The sequence below is a fragment of the Papaver somniferum genome, chromosome 11 (assembly GCF_003573695.1).
Source record: "Papaver somniferum cultivar HN1 chromosome 11, ASM357369v1, whole genome shotgun sequence".
Lineage (NCBI taxonomy): Eukaryota > Viridiplantae > Streptophyta > Magnoliopsida > Ranunculales > Papaveraceae > Papaver > Papaver somniferum.
The window spans coordinates 15,415,536-15,421,847 of record NC_039368.1 but is presented as its reverse complement, the minus strand read 5'-3'; the positions used below and the strand labels follow the sequence as shown (position 1 = coordinate 15,421,847).

Sequence of the window (6,312 nt, the reverse complement as noted above, 5' to 3'; positions counted from 1 at the left end):
TGAATACGGGTCAATCTTTTGATGGTTATCAAATCTAGTGTTATTATAAAGAGCATTGGCTTGTTCTTCAATATTCTGGCATTCCCAAAAAGGCTCCACTCTACTACTAGTCTGGCCCACTTCTAAGGCTTCTAACCTTTTTGCTATAGCAGCAATTTTGGCATCTGATTCATAGCCTCCTTCTACCCTATTAACGTTTCCTCTACTTAAAAGAATTGTTTTCTGGGGTGACCTACTATTTTCCCATTGCTGGGTTTTTTCGGCGATTATTAAAAAATTCCATCGCCGCATCAACAGTTTGGTTTTCAAATCCACCAGTGCATAGAGACTCAACCATGGTCGTTGTGGAATAATCTAAACCCTAATAAAGGATCTGAACTAGCCTAACCTTTTCTAAACCATGATGAGGACACTGGGATAATAAATCATTGAACCTTTCCAAATACCTATATAAATATTCTCCCTCTTTTTGTGAAAATGTGCATATTTGCGTCCTAATAGACGGTGTTTTGTGCCTAGGGAAAAACTTATTGAAAAAGGCAGATGTAAGTTGTTCATATGTCTCAATTGACTCTGAGTACAAACTATACAGCCACGATTTGGCCTTATCTTTCAGGGAAAATGGGAATAACCTAAGTTTCAAAGCATCATCATCCAAGCCTCTAATTCTTAGAGTACTACAAATTTCCTCAAAGTCCCTAACATGGTAATAAGGGTTTTCATTTTCTTTCCTTAAAAATATTGGGAGCATCTGTAAAGTCCCAGGTTTCAGTTCATAGGGTGCCTCTGTTTCATCTAACTTAATACACGAAGGACGAGTAGTCCTAGTTGGATTCAACAAATCTTTCAAAGTTGTCATTTCTGGCGCTATCGGAGCAACATGGATTCTCTCCCCAGTCAAAGGACGTTCAAAAACAGACTCTTCAAAAGTCGGACTTTCTAGATTAAGGTAATCGAGACGCTTCGAACTGCTAGGTTTCTCTTTAACAAATCTACCTAGTGCGTCTCTTTTACGTTCAGGCATACAATAAAATTTTCTAAATTGGAAGGGTAAGCAAACACAGATTAAGGCCGACTCAACCAAATCAAACTTATTGATTTCTAGCAAACAAAAAGCATGATGGCTCCATTTAGATTGTTTCTAGACCAGCTTCTAATCCTTCGAACGGGAATTCGTTACAATTTAAGCAAACCCCTCTGTAATCAATCCAAGTTAACGTAAGTTGAATAGAGGCGAGGGAAGATCGGTGGAGCTTTGATACCCAAGGCCTCACCGGTATTACAAGGCGGCGCAGTCACGCATTCAACTTACAGAAACCGTCAAGAACTTCGAAGTATGCTTAAAAGAGTAACCAATATTTTTCGAATGACTTTCCTATTAAGCTCGTTACCCTATCGGTCTCGTTCTAGTCAATATTTTAGTCTTCGGTTCGCGTAGGTTACGTGTTCCTAAAGCGGGCAAGAAGAGAACGGTGATGAAATCCGAACCCTTATCTTTTATGGCCAGGCCTTGCCCTTTACTAGAAAAATAAATGTCCGTATTCAGTCCTCAACATATATGCATACGAAGGAGTCCAGTAACTCGCTGACAGGGGATTCGCGAGTGTTTAGAATCTTACCTCCCGTTCCAGATGGGGGATGAATAGGTTGTAGTCGACTCGGGCCACTGACTCCGATGTATAGTGTACGAACCCAAGGTGCAGAGACAATATCGTAATTGTCCTCCTTCTCTGCAAACACTTTATATTTAAAGTACCCTTCCATAGGGTAATAAAAAAAAATAATGTCCCAAAGTCCAAAAGTCCCAAAAAGTAAAGAAAAATTACAAAACTAATAAACCCTAATACAGTTTTTTTTTCCTAAAAGAAAATAAACAAACCCTAAACTAAAATTGTCTTCTTTTATGTCTTTTTGCTTTAATCTTTAGCTTCAAGTCATTATGAAATCAACAAACTCTTTGGGTCAATTTTCTTTATGATCCAGAACCTGTAGACACAAGATAAATACCCAAAAACATAAAAAAGGACAAAAATAATAAAAATAATAAATAAATAAATCTAAAACCCTAAAAACAAGTCCGCGTCGGCGGCGCCAAAAATTGATGTGATTTGTAGATAGTGGTAAAAGTGGTTCGATTCTCAGACTTGTGAAGGATATTAATTAGACTTAGATTCTAATATTAAAATAAAAAACTCACTAAAAATTATAGCAAACCCAATGAAAGTTGATATCAATAATAAAAGAACACTAAGGCTGAATTCCACTATTTTCCAAATTCAAAGTGGTTTAATCCAATATTTATATTCATGCAGTTTTTTTCGTTCAATTTGATTCTAAACTATTGCAACAAGTAGATTCTCAAAATAACAAGTGTAAATCCGAAGCATAGAACATCAAAAACCTAGGTCCAAGCATGCTCTATCAAAAGAAATAACAATTGCTTAACAAGAATCATTCAAACAATTTTCACTTAAGGCAAAACAATCATAAAAATAATTGCGATAAATAAATAAGAATATACCACTTTTTGTTGGAAAAATAGCTTCCTCTATCGCCTCATCAATGGGGTTTAGCTCCTCATATTAATCACTTGCTCAAAATACATGTTTGTTGCTCAAAAGTTGATTAAAAGAGTGAAAGGTGTAAAGCAGCTGATTTGCAACAGCGTAAAAGTGTTACAGATCTCTGGTACAAAGAGGAATAATGATTAACTGTTGTATATAAACGTTACTGCTCTTGTGCTGTTGAACAGCGACACTGTTATGCGACTGTTTTCCGTGCGTCAATGTTCTTCGTGTTCTTCCTCTTCAGCAGCAGAAACAAAGTTTGATAAAACTCTGATTTCTTCTTCTCTGGCTCTCCTCAGGTCCCCAAACTCTCGACACCCCTTCTATATGACCCAAACAATCTATTTATATCAAAAATACCGATTAAATCTCTCCCAAATCTTCCAAAATCTCTTTCCTTCTCTTCACGGCAAAGTTGCGGCAATTTCTTGTTTTAGAAATCTACGCGTTTCTGAGCTTTCCTTTTTATTCTAAACTCTTCCTTAGATAGATACAAATCTTTGGGAAGGTTTACAACACTTTAATCTCTCTAAAATTCCCTAAAACAGGTCACACACGTGACTTTCCATATTTTCTGTTGTGATAAAAATCCGTCGATTGAGCCCAGTCTAATCGATTTCAACACCCATATCAGATTCCTAGACCCATAAGGAGTCTATCCTATGAAAATCAGAGGTTTAATCGACCTCAAACTCCTTCAAATCAAGAACCCTAAATCTGCCAGAAACTGTCAAGATATTTCCCGCCAAAACCTATAATTCAAATGTAGAAGATGGTCGCCCCCTATCCAGAGTAGGGTGCGATTAGCAACTACCTGGAAATGGGATGTACCTTAGTAATTAGGTTACCCCTTATCGAAAGTGAGGGTCCGAGTAGCAAATGTCCTCCCATGAACGCAAAAAAAACACTTTTCGAGCCAATTTCGCCGCAAAATCTTATTTTTCCAAAAACACCTACAAAGACATAAAAAAGCCAAAATAAATACAAAATCGAGAACTAACAATATATACAATTGATATTATATAAGACACAAAAATGTGTCTATCAGTTTCTGATATGCACGAAAGTGCGACACATTTTCACCCATAAATACATTAGCTAGGACTCATTATATCACTAATAAACTTGTTTTAGTTGTTTTTGGTAGAATAAGCTCATGGAGATTTGGCTCGAAAAAAAAATGTTATTTGCACCCGGAGGACACGTGTTATTCGTACTCTCAATGTTGGTTAAGGGGCACCTCAATTACTAAGAGGCTCCTAGTTACTAAGGGGCACCCTATTCACTATTTGCACCCACTTGATATGGTCACCCCGGGACCGGAAAGGGGGGCACCCTTCTTCTTTACGATTTGAAGATATTTTTGGCGGGAAAAGTAGTTTTCAAAGGGAGAATTATTCTGAATTGGAATTACATGAGATTTGGAAGGAGATATTCACGGGATTGGATTGTAAACACTCTGTTTCATCCAAACAGGGCTGGTAATCAAGTTGGATTCGTAAGAAAAGGAAAGGAAAGATGATCTCGTGAAACCAGGGAAAGTTTGGTGATTTTCTGCGTGATTTTCTGGAAGATATTCTGGATTGATTTGGTGAAATTTTGTTAATGTTTTTGTTTGATAATGACTTGTCACGGTCAAGTAAAGATGGCAAGTCGTGTGGAAACGAGAAAACAGGAAGGTGTACGTGGATTGAATAAAACATGGGTGAGTAAATATTCAAGGGATGTGCTGCACTCTTTCCCGTGTTTTCCTGCGATTAGCATGTGTCTGTTGGGTGTTTATATTCTTCATAAATGCGTAATCGACAAGTTAAGAAGATTTGAAAGCAACATGAGCGTGTGAAAGAGCAAGAGATAAAAATTATTTCTGTATTTGGAAGCAGAGAATAAGAAGTGATTATTGAAGATTATATGGAGTTACTGTCAAGTATTTTCAATTCTGAAGAGTATATAAAGGGTTCTAAGTGTTATGAGAAGGATATGGAGAGTTAGGGGTGAAGTTCTGGTTCATAAAATAAGTTGCAGAGGAGTTCTGCATTTTCAGGGAAGAAGAAGAAGAACGGACTTCTTGGGTCAGTCGCAAAGGAAGAAGAAGAACATTTGACGCCTGCTGACTGTCGCAGAGAACTGTCGTTTATTAACAGTACTCGCAACAGTCAGTTTGGCACACTTGTTTTGAATTTGCAACAATTTCTTGTAACGGTGACTTCTGTAACGCCAGTACACCGTTGCAGATTCACTGTATTATCAGTTTTCTTCAATAAAAACACTATTTGAGCTATGAATTATATTTTTGAGTGTGTTTTTATCATGAGAAGGTAAACCCCAACATTGGGTCGACGGAGGAAGCCGAACTTCCTACATGGGTGAATTTATTTTATTTTCTATATGACTTTTGCACTAAGTAGAAAAGAATTATGTTTTGAATTAAGTAGTTATTATTTTATTTGATGGGTCATTCTTGCTTACATGTTTGATGTCCCATGCTTACGATTTATAACTAATATTTTGAGAATCTACCTTGGCAAAACCAGAGTTGATGTTGTTTTATTTGTTGAGCGATAATTGTTGAGAATAAATAATTGATCCTGATGATATGAATTCGGTGGAATCCTAGACAAGTCTTAGAGTTCGAATCTTTATTACAACAACGACAAGCAAAAAACTTCAGCAAGTTTTTGGCGCCGCCGACGCGGATTTGTTTTTAGATTAATTTTTAGGTTTATTTTTTATTTTGTACAGTATTTTCAATTTATTTTAGATTTTTTTTCCTTTTTATGCGTTTCTTTTTGTATTTCTTTTCAGGGACATTTTGAGGATAATGACTTCTTCTAGGGATACGTCATCTAAGATGACGCTGGCGGAATATAAGCGTAGAAAGTCAAATTATCAAGAAACCTCGTCTGAGATGACGCTTGCTGAATATAAGCGTAGGCAACGGTATGGAGTTTTTGATCCACATGTGGTAAGTGAAGAATCTCCTCTAGAGATATATGAGAAGTATTATAAACACACACCACTTAGTTTGGACTTAAGATTGAGAATTCTGGAATGTAAAAAATTATTTAATGATGATGATGATCAGTCTTGTAGTGACTCTCTGGTCGAGACAGAATTTTTAGATGACCCTGTGAATGATTGTGTAGATGATTTGTCTAATTTATTAGAAGAATCTATCTCGCAAGATATTTCACCCGACTTAGGGGTTGTTTCTAGTCCCCTAGACTTCCAAAAGTTACCTAATTTAGGATTAGAATTATATGCTTCAAAAAATTTGTTGGATTAATTTGCATCCAAATACCCAGAGGATGTCCCTGTTTCTGATACCGTGCATGAGCCAATTGACAATTTTCCTGTCCCAATAGTATCCCCATATTTTGTTCCATACTCACTTCCATGTGAAGTAAAAACTAGGTTTGGGGGTAATCCTCTATTTCAGACAGTTTCAATGTCACCATATTTTCATAGCATAATCGTGAAGCTGTCGATTGTAAATACTGTATTTTGGGTTGATCCCCAAATTTTCAGGCTGTTAATTTTTGGGGATCCATTTCTTTACATTCCAGTAGGTATATTTATTTTATTTTATTTTTATTAAATTTTTGCATTTCCCATCTTAATATTTGCGTTGGATGACTCAATTACATTGAGGATAATGTAATGTTTAAGTGTGGGGGAGAGGTTAACTTTTTACTTTATTTTTTCAGAAAATTCCTTACAAATCATGACCAGCTGTGTAGCGGGT

At 36.4% G+C, this 6,312-nt stretch overlaps 1 pseudogene; it reads left to right on the top strand.

Moving 5' to 3' along the window:
• The first annotated feature begins 395 nt into the window (after positions 1-395).
• Positions 396-495, top strand: LOC113325490 (annotated as a pseudogene).
• Positions 496-6,312: the final 5,817 nt, after the last annotated feature.